This window comes from Tamandua tetradactyla, chromosome 15 (genome assembly GCF_023851605.1).
Source record: "Tamandua tetradactyla isolate mTamTet1 chromosome 15, mTamTet1.pri, whole genome shotgun sequence".
In the NCBI taxonomy this organism is placed as follows: domain Eukaryota; kingdom Metazoa; phylum Chordata; class Mammalia; order Pilosa; family Myrmecophagidae; genus Tamandua; species Tamandua tetradactyla.
In genome coordinates, this window is record NC_135341.1 from 27,408,153 (window position 1) to 27,419,455 (window position 11,303).

Below are 11,303 nucleotides of genomic sequence, written 5' to 3' on the forward strand. Positions count from 1 at the left end.
TGTTCTGGCTGGAGAGAGAGGCCACATCTGAGTAAAAAAAGAGGCTCTCTTGGGGGTGACTCTTAGGCCTAATTTTAAGTAGGCTTGACCTATTCTTTGTGGGGTTAAGTTTCATGTGAACCAAGCTCAGCCTATAGCTTTGGTTGTCCATACTGCTTGGGAGAATATCAAGAATTCAACTTGGGGTGGTTGAATTTTCCCCTGTTCTCACCATTCCCTGAAGGGGACTTTGCAAATACTTTTCCACTCACTGATCGAATCACTCTGGGATTCATTGGGGCATCACTCTGGACAAACCAACAAACTCTCATTTCCTACCCAAGGCGCCATGTACTTATGGTGTTCAACCAACCTATCTACATAAATTATATTAGGAAACGCACTAGTCAAAATACAAATTTTGTACCAAATAAACATTTTTTGCTTTAGTCTTAGACATAAATTTAAATTTTAAAATATTAATTACCATCTATTTTCAGCACCCTGCAGTAATGACATTCCTTTGTTCTTCCTCATGCAAAAACATTTTTTTTAATTTGTACATTTAGTAACTATCATTATACACTCTAGGCATTCCTAGATTATACCATCTCAATCTTTATCGTCTATCTTCCTTTCTGATTTCATTTGTGCCCCCAGCCCTCCTCCCTCTATCATTCTCACATTCAGCTTCATTCAGGGTTTTAACATAATTGTATTACAGTTAGGTAGTATTGTGCTGTCCATTTCTGAGTTTTTATATTCAGTCCTGTTGCACACTCTGTATCCCTTCAGCTCCAATTACCCAAGATCTTAGCCTATTTCTATGTCCTGGTGGTTTCTGTTACCAACGAAATATTCCAGGTTTATTCACTAATGTCAGTTCATATCAGTGAGACCATACAGTATTTGTCCTTTTGTTTTTGGCTAATCTCACTCAGCATAATGTCCTTAAGGTCCATCCATGTTGTTACATACTTCAGAAGTTTATTCCGTCTTACAGCTACATAATATTCCATTGTATGTATATACCAGTTTGTTTAGCCACTCCTCTGTCGATGGACATTTTGGCTGTTTCCATCTCTTCGCAATTGTAAATAATGCTGCTATAAACATTGGTGTGCAAATGTCCGTTTGTGTCCTTGCCCTCATGTCCTTTGAGTAGATACCTAGCAATGGTATTGCTGGGTCATATGGCAAGTCTATATTTAGCTTTTTGAGGAACCGCCAAAGTGCCTTCCACGGTGGTTGTACCATTTGACATTCCCAACAACAGTGGATAAGTGTGCCTCTTTCTCCACATCCTCTCCAGCACTTGTCATTTTCTGTTTTATTGATAATGGCCATTCTGGTGGTGTGTGATGATATCTCACTGTGGCTTTGATTTGTATTTCTCTAATGGCCAGAGAAGTTGAGCATCTCTTCATGTGCCTTTTAGCCATTTGTATTTCCTTTTCTGCGAAGTGTCTGTTCAAGTCTTTTGCCCATTTGTTAATTGGATTGGCTGTCTTTTGTTGTTGAGTTGAACAATCTCTTTATAAATTCTGGACACTAGACCTTTATCTCATATGTCGTTTCCAAATATTATCTCCCATTGTGTTACCTGTCTTTTTACTTTCTTGACAAAGTTCCTTGATGTGCACATTGATTAATTTTGAGGAGTTCCCATCTATTTATTTCTGTCTTCAATGCTTTTGTTTTTGGTGTAAAGTCTATAAAACCACCTCCAAGTATAAGCTTTATAAGATATTTCCCTACATTTTCTTCTAATAGTTTTATGGTCTTTGATCTAATGTTTAGGTCTTTGATCTATTTCAAGTTAACTTGTGTATAGGGTGTGAGATATGGGTCCTCTTTCATTCTTTTGCATATGGATATCCAGTTCTCTAACCACCATTTATTGAAGAGACTGTTCTGTCCCAGGTGAGTTGGCTTGATTGCCTTATCAAAGATCAATTCTCTGTAGATCAGAGGGTCTATATCTGAACACTCTATTCGATTCCATTGGTCAATATATCTGTGTTTATGCCAGTACCATGCTGTTTTGACCACTGTAGCTTCATAATATGTCTTAAAGTCAGTTAGCGTGAGACCTCCGACTTCATCTTTTTTTCTCAGGATACTTTTAGATATTCGTGGCATCCTGCCCTGCCAGATAAATTTGGTTATTGGTTTTTCTATTTCTGAAAAGTAAGTTGTCGGGATTTTAATTGGTATTGCATTGAATCTGTAAATCAATTTAGGTAGAATTGACATCTTAACTATACTTAGTCTTTCAATCCATGAACATGGTATGCCCTTCCATGTATTTAGGTCTTCTGTGCTTTCTTTGAACAATTTCTTGTAGTTTTCTTTGTACAGGTCTTTTGTCTCTTTAGTTAAATTTATTCCTAAGTATTTTATTCTTTTGGTTGCAATTGTAAATGGAATTCGTTTTTTTTATTTCCCCCTCAGATTGTTCATTACTAGTGTATAGAAACACTACAGATTTTTGACTGTTGATCTTGTAACCTGCCACTTTGCTGTACTCATTTATTAGCTCTAGTAGTTTTGCTGGAGATTTTTCGGGGTGTTCGACATATAGTATCATATCATCTGCAAACAGTGAGAGTTTTACTTCTTTCCAATTTTGATGCCTTGTATTTCTTTTTCTTGTCTGATTACTCTGGCTACAACTTTCAACACAATGTTGAATAAAAGTGGTGATAGTGGACATCCTTGTCCTGTTCCTGATCTTAGGGAGGAAAGTGTTCAGTTTTTCTCCATTGAGGATGATCTTAGCTATGGGTCTTTCATATATTCCCTTTATTATTTTAAGGAAGTTCTCTTCTATTCCTATCCTTTGAAGTGTTTTCATCAGGAATGGATGTTGAATTTTGTCAAATGCCTTTTCTGCATCAATCGAGATGATCATGTGGTTTATCTGCTTTGATTTGTTCATATGGTGTATTACATTAATTGATTTTCTTATGTTGAACCATCCTTGCATACCTGAGATGAATCCTACTTGGTTATGATGTATAATTCTTTTAATGTGCTGCTGGATTTGATTTGCTAGAATTTTCTTGAGAAGATCTATATTCATTAGAGAGATTGGTCTGTAGTTTTCTTTTTTTGTAATGTCTTTGTCTGCTTTTGGTATGAGGGTGATGTTGGCTTCGTAGAATGCATTAGGTAGCTTTCCCTCCTCTTCAATTTTTTTGAAGTGTTTGAGCAAGATTGGTACTAATTCTTTCTGGAATGTTTGGTAGAATTCACATGTGAAGTCATTTGGTCCTGGACTTTTCTTTTTGGGGAGCTTCTTAATGACTGATTCAATTTTTTTATTTGTGATTGGTTTGTTGAGATCGTCTATTCTTGAGTCAAAGTTGGTTGTTCATGCCATTCTAGGAAGTTGTCCATTTCATCCACATTGTCATATTTATTAGTATAAAGTTTTTCATAGTATCCTGTCATTACTTCCTTTATTTCTGTGGGGTCAGTGGTTATGTCTCCTCTTCCATTTCTGATCTTATTTATTTGCAACTTCTCTCTTTTTCTTTTCATCATTCTTGCTAAGGGTTCATCAATCTTATTGATTTTCTCATAGAACCAGCTTCTGGTTTTATTGATTTTTTCAATTGTTTTCATGTTCCCAATTTCATTTATTTCTGCTCTAATCTTCATTATTTCTTTCCTTTTGCTTGCCTTGGGATTAGTTTGCTGTTCTTTCTCTAGTTCTTCCAGGTGGACAGTTAATTCCTAAATTTTTGCCCTTCATTTTTGATATAGGCATTTAGGTCAATAAATTTCGCTCTTAGCACGGCCTTTGCTGCATCCCATAAGTTTTGATATGTTGTGTTTTCATTTTCATTTGCCTCAAGATACTTACTGATTTCTCTTGTAATTTCTTCCTTGATCCACTGGTTGTTTAAGAGTGTATTGTTGAGCCACCACATATCTGTGAATTTTCTGGCCCTCTGCCTATTATTGATTTCCAACTTCATTCCTTTATGATCTGAGAAAGTGTTTTGTATGATTTTCAATTTATTGAGACTTGCTTTGTGATCCAGCGTATGGTCTATACTTGAGAATGATCCATGAGCACTTGAGAAAAGGGTTTATCCTGCTGTTGTGGGGTTTAATGCTCTATAAATGTCTGTTAAATGTAGCTCATTTACTGTATTGTTCAAGTTTTTTGTTTCTTTATTGATCCTCTGTCTAGATGTTCTGTCCATTGATCAGAGTGGTGAATTGAAGTCTCCAACTATTATGGTAGATGTGTCTATTTCTCTTTTCAGTGTTTGCCTCATCTATTTTTGAGCACTCTGGTTCGGTGCATAAATATTTATGATTGTTATGTCTTCGTGCTGAATTGTTCCTTTTATTAATACATAGTATCCTTCTTCGTCTCTTTTAATTGTTTTAAATTTGAAGTCTAATTTGGTGGATATTAGTATAGCTACTCCTGCCCTTTTCTGATTGTTATTTGCATGAAATATCTTTTCCCAACCTTTCACTTTCAACCTATGTTTATTCTTGGGTCTAAGATGTGTTTCCTGTAAACAGCATATAAATGGATCTTGTTTTTTAATCCATTCTACCAGTCTATGTGTTTTGATGGGGGAGTTTATCCATTAACATTTAGTGTTATACTGTATGGGTAGTTCTTTCTTCTCATATTTTGCCTTTTCGATTTTATATATCATATCTAATTTTCCTTCTTTTTACCTTTACTCATAGTCTTCCTTTCTACACTTTTCTCCACACCACTCTCTTCTGTCTTTTCATATCTATCTCTAGTGCCCACTTTAGTATTTCTTGCAGAGCTGGTCTCTTGGTCACAAATTCTCTCAGTGATTTTTTTTTTACCTGAAAATGTTTTAATTTCACCCTCATTTTTGAAGGACAATTTTGCTGGATATAGAATTCTTGGTTGGCAGCTTTTCTCTTTTAGTAATCTAAATATATCATCCCACTGTCTTCTCGACTCCATGGTTTCTGCTGAGAAATATATGCACAGTCTTATTGGGCTTTCCTTGTATGTGATGGAGTGCTTTTCTCTTGCTGTTTTCAAGATTCTCTCTTTCTCTTTGACCTCTGACATTCTGATTAGTAAGTGTCTTGGAGTACATCTATTTGGATCTATTCTCTTTGGGGTATGTTGCACTTCTTGGATCTGTAATTTTAAGTCTTTCATAAGAGTTGGGTAAATTTTCAGTGATAATTTCCTCCATTAGTTTTTCTCCTCCTTTTCCCTTCTCTACTTCTTCTGGGACACCCACAACATGTATATTCGTGTGCTTCATATTGTCATTCAATTCCATGACTCCTTGCTCATATTTTTCTATTTTTTCCCTATATTTTCTTTCTCTTGTCAGATTTCAGACGTTCTGTCCTCCAGTTCACTAATCCTATCTTCTGCCTTTCAAAATCTACCACTGTAGATTTCCATTGTTTTTTTCATCTCTTCTGCTGTGCCTTTCATTCCCATAGCTCTGTGATTTGTTTTTTCAGACTTTCTATTTCTTCTTTTTGTTCATTCCTTGCCTTCTTTATATCCTCCCTCAATTCATTGATTTGATTTTTGATGAGGTTTTCCATGTCTGTTTGTATATTTTGAATTAATTGTTTCAACTCCTGTATCTCATTTGAATTGTTGGTGTGTTCCTTTGACTGGGCCATATCTTCAATTTTCCTAGTGGGATGTGTTATTTTTTGCTGGCATCTAGGCATTCAATTACCTTAATTGGTTTATTCTGGAGATTACTTTCACTTCTTTTACCTAGGGTTTTCTTGCTGGATGAATTCGTTGTCTGTCTGTTCTTTGACATTCAGTTCAGCTTTTTCTGGACCTCTAGCTTAGGTTTTGTTTAGCAGAGGAGAATTTTTCAGTGTTGTTTCTTGCCCTGCTTGTGTGGTGGGTTTTCCCCCCAACACTTAGGAGGGTCTACTTAGGTATTACAGATCCCAGCTGGATTTTCCCAGACCAAACCGGCCTCCTATCAGGAGGTTAAGTACCACCTGTGTCAGTTTCCCCTGAGGGTGAGACCCAGTAGGTTGAAAGACTTTCCTGTGAAGTCTCTGGACTCTGTTTTTCTTATCCTGCCCAGTAAGTGGTGCTTGTCTGCCTGCAGGTCCCACCAGCATAAGATGATGCATCACCTTTAACTTTGGCAGACTCGGCCTGCTGGGGGCATGGTGTAGACAGAGGAGAGGTTGTAGGCTGGTCTTAATGGCTTCAAATTATCAAGCCTTGGTGTCTGAATTCCTTGATGGAGTGATTCCACCTGAGTTGGGCTTCACCTTTCCCCTGGGGAAGGCACAGTCTCCAGACAAGCCCTCAAACAAGCTTGTTTCTGCCTATGCCTTGGGCAGTTGCAGCCTGAGAAGTCCTGCTGCTGTATCCAAAGGCAGTCAAGACTTTGTAGAGACACAGCCACAAAAACCTCTGTTTCTTTTTTCCATCAGCCCTGCCCCCTTGGTGCTGGTGCAAAAATCAGCAACCTCTGCTTTGACCAGGTTCACCTGAGCTGGGGGCCTATGTTTAGTTGTCAGAATTTTTTAAGTAATTCCACAATTGGCGTTTTGTTGGGCTCAGCTCCTCTTGCTGATAAAATCTCTTTCCTTTCCCCTCTGGGAAGCAGCCTGTGGGGGACAGGCACCGGCCGCCATGGCTTAGGGAATTCACGATTCTGGGGCCTCGCAGCCAGTCCAGCTGGTCCAGACTGGAGTACGGTGTGTGTCCAGTCACTGATGTGGCCCCAGGAGCTGTTTTGTACTGTTTCTGATTACTTAGTAGGCGTTCTGGAGAATGAACTAAATCACGCACATTGCTAAGCCATCATCTTGACTTTGTGGCCGGAGAGTCTTTTCCTTGGCCTTCTTGAGTGAAGGTAACCTCTTGATGGTGCCTTAATTTGGACATTTTTATAGACTTGCTTTAATCTGGACATTTCACGGCCTTAGAACTGTAAGCTTGTAACTTAATAAATTCCCATTTTAAAAAGCTGCTGTTTCTGGTATATCACATTCTGGCAGCTTGCAAATGAGAACAACCTGACAATGTTGTTTTGTTTAAATAATCAATTATCTTTTCAAATGTTAAATAAGAATATAAGCTTTTAACTGTGTAAGCTCTTATTTACCTTTTCCAGTGCTCTTCATTTTTTTGTGTGTAAATCCATATGGTATCATTTTTGTTCTACTGAAGCAATTCCTTTAACATTTCTTATAGTTTAGGTCTGCTAGTGATGAATCCTTCCAATTTTTTCACGTTTTAAAATTATCTTTCACTTTTTAAAAAATATTTTTATTGAGAAATCTTCACACACAGTCAATCCATAGTATACAATCAGCAGCTCACGATATCATCACATAGTTGTGTATTCATAACTATGATTATTTTTATCACTCCAGAAAAAAAAATAAAAAGAAAAAAGAAAGAAGTAATTCATTCTGTACCCCCAACCCTCCCTCTCATTGACCACTAGTTTTCAATCTACCCATTTTCCCCTATTCCCCCTATTATTATTATTCTTATTTTTTACTCATCACTCCATACCCTGAATAAAAGGAGTATCACATACAAGGTTCTCACAATCACTCGGTCACATTGTAAAAGCTATATAGTTATATATAGCTATATAGTTATATAGTTATATATATATATATATATATATAGTTATATATATATATATATAGCTATATAGTTATATATAGCTATATATATATATATAGTTATATATATATATATATAGCTATATAGTTATATATAGCTTTTAGTTATATATAATCGTATTCAAGAATCAAGGCTACTGGAATACAGTTCAACAGTGTCGGGTACTTCCCTCTGGCCACTCAAACCCACTGTAAACTAAAAAGGGATATCTGTATAATGCATACAAATAACCTTTTGACTTGTTTGAAATCTCTCAGCCACTGAAACTTTATTTTGTCTCATTTCACTCTTCTCCCTTTTGGTCAAGAATGTTTTCTCAATCCCATGATGCCAGGTCTTGGCTCATTCTGGGAGTCCTGTTCCACATAGCTGGGAGGGATATTTGCCAGGGAGACTTACACCCTGGAAGTGATGTCCCACACAGGGGGAAGGGCAGTGAGCTCACCTGACGAGTTGGCTTAGAGAGAGAGGCCACATCTGAGTAACAAAGAGGTTCTCTGGGGGTGATACTTAGGCATAAATATAAGTAGGCTTATATTCTCCTTTATCAGAATAGATGTCATGGGAATGAGCCCTATGATCAAGGGCTCAGCCTACTGAATTGATTGTCCCCACTGCTTGTGAAAATATGAGGAATTCCCCCAGATGGGGAAGTTGGAGTATTTTATTCTTTCTCCCCAGTCCCCCAAAGGCATTTTGCAAGTACTTTTTTATTCTCTGGCCAAATTACTATGGGATATATTGGGGCATGATATTAACCTTGGACAAACCCATAAGATTTCATGCCCTATTCAAGATTACATGTAATTTGATGTTTGAATAAACGGACCATACAAGTTAAATTAAATAATGCACTAACAAAAATATGAATTTTGCACCAAATAAACATCCCTTCCTTTAGTCTCACACAGAAGTTGAAGTTTAAAAATATACACTATATGATCCTTTACCCTGTATTCTGATTTACGTTATTCCTATCCAGATCAACTTCATTCATATCTCTAGTTGAAGTATCGTCAATTTTCAACTTTTTTAACCGTTCCTGTATGGGGTAACGCTGACCCACATAGCTTCAATGCTTTAACTCTGAGTCTCAGGTGTGACATAAATACCTGAAGTTTCAGGAAATAGCCAGGTTATACACAAATAGCTCAGTATCTCAAAATTGAGAGATAACAGTTACAACTCTGGAGTAGATGTGATTGCTGTAAGAGCTTACAATTTAGGAACCTTTACAATAGGCCCCAACCTGATAACCCATGCTCCCGATGTCAATTCTCCAAGTTTGTATATTATTGTTCATGAGTGAGGCATGATAATATTTATCTTTTTGTTTCTGATATTTCATTCAACATACTGTCCTCAAGGTTCATTCCCCTAGTTGCATGCCCCACAACTTCATTATTTCTTGCAGCCACTCAGTAGTCCATTGTATGTATACACAGCAGTTCCCCCTTCCATTCTTCAATTGTTGTAGCCTTAGGCCATCTCCATTCATTGTGAATCAGGAACACTGTCCCCATAAACACCAGCATACAAATGTCCATTACAGTCCCCACTCTCAGTTTCTCCAGGTATGTAACTAGCAATGGGGTTGTACAATCACATGGCAACCTCACCCCTAGCCTCCTGTGGAACCACCATACTGCCCTCCAGAAGGGCTGCACCTCTCAGCTTCCCTACTAACAGTGAATAGTTACATCTCTTTCTTCACATTTTCTCTAGAACTTGTTTCTCTCTGTTCATTTTTAAAGTTTTATTTGCACATCACACAATCCAACCTAAATAAATAGCTATGCCTTTGCCACCATAATCTATATGAAGACATTTCCTTTTCTTCTGCAAAGAATCCATACTCCTCATATTCCGTTTACTGATATTTAGTTTTGGCATAATGCCTTTATTATATTCAGTGAAAGCATCTTACTGTGTTACTATTTACTATAGACGTTAGCTTGTAATGATATATATTTTTCCTGTATACTATCCCATTTTCAACACCTTGCAATGTTGATATTCATTTGTTCTCCCTCATGCAAAAACATTTTTATATTTGTATATTTGATCAGCATCATTCTCCATTCTAGGCATTCCTAAGTTATACCGTCTCAGTCTTTATCCTCTATCTTTCCTTCTAGGTCACACATGCCCCAGCCCTTCTCCTTCAACCATATTCACATTCAGTTTCATTCAGTAGTGTACTTATTGTTCTTTCACTAAAGGTATTTTTCTTGGATGTACATTTCTATGATGACCATTTTTACATTCAGTATTGTAAAGACGCTATCTCACTGATTTCTTGTTTGCATTGTTTTCCAGTGAGAAATATATCTTCCTTTTTTTTTTTCACATAGATAGTATGACTTTTTTTTCTGCTAGCTGCTTTTAAGATGATCTCTTTGTCAGTGGTGTTGAGCTGCTTAATGATGATATCCTTTGATGTAGCTTCATTTCTTGTGCTTTGTGTTAGTCAAGTTTCTTGGATCTGTAGATTTATAGTTTTCATTAAATTTGGAAAAGTATTGGCCATTATTTATTTAAATATTTGTTTTTTTTCCCTTCCTTCCTTTCAAGCACTTCAATTATTAATATGTTAACCTGGTTGAGGTTGTCCTGCAGCTCACTGATATTCTTTACTTTTTGGATTAATTTCTCAGCATTTCATTTTAGATAGTTCCTATTGCATTGTATTAAGTTCAGTAATGTTTTCTTTTATAATGTCAATTAATGTGTATCCTGCCATTAATTGTATCCTGTGTAGTTTTTATCTCATTTTAGAAGCTTTTTTTTTTCCTATATCATCAATGTCTCTACCTATTTAATTTTATCGTTTGTATCCATTCTTTATTGGGTGGTATGTCAGTATGGATCTGAAACTTCCCCTTGAAAAGCCATGTCCTTTAATCCTCACACAATATTGATGGGTGGGAACTTTTTGATTACCCATAGAGTTGTGACTCACCCAATTGTGGGTGCTAACTTTTGATTAGATGTTTTCCATGGAGGTGTGTCTCCACCCATACAAGGTGGGGTTGCTTACTGGAGCCCTTTAAGAAGTAACCATTTTGGGAAAAGCTTTAGAGCCATGACAGCCCATGCAGCCAGAGACTGCAATCAAAGTATCTTTCCCTGGAAGCCTTAGATTGGACATTTTTCATAGACTTGCTTTAATTTGGACATTTTTCAGTCTTAGAACTGTAAATTTGCAATTTAATAAATTCTCCGTTTTAAAAGCCATTCTGTTTCTGGTATGTCATCTTCCAATAGCTTGCAAATTAGAACAGGTGGGTTTTAGATTATTCTCATCATTATGGGTCATGTGTTCCTGCCTCTTTGCACACATGATAATCTTAGATTTCATGCCCAACTCTGTGAATTTTACTTTTTTGTGTAAAAAGGATATTTTCGTATTCCTATAAATCTTCTTGAGCCCTGTTCTGGAATGCACTTAAATTACTTTGAAACAATTTGATGATCTTAGGTTGCTTTTTTAGGCAGATTCAGAGCAGTGCTCAGTGTAGAAGCAGTGATTCTTCACAACTGAGGAAAGACCTTCCTGAGTTCTCTACCAACTGTTCTGTGATTATGTTTTTGTTTTTTGTTTTTTCAGTCTGGTTGTTCTCAACCAAACCTGGGCATTCTTCCCCTCTAATCCTTTCTGATA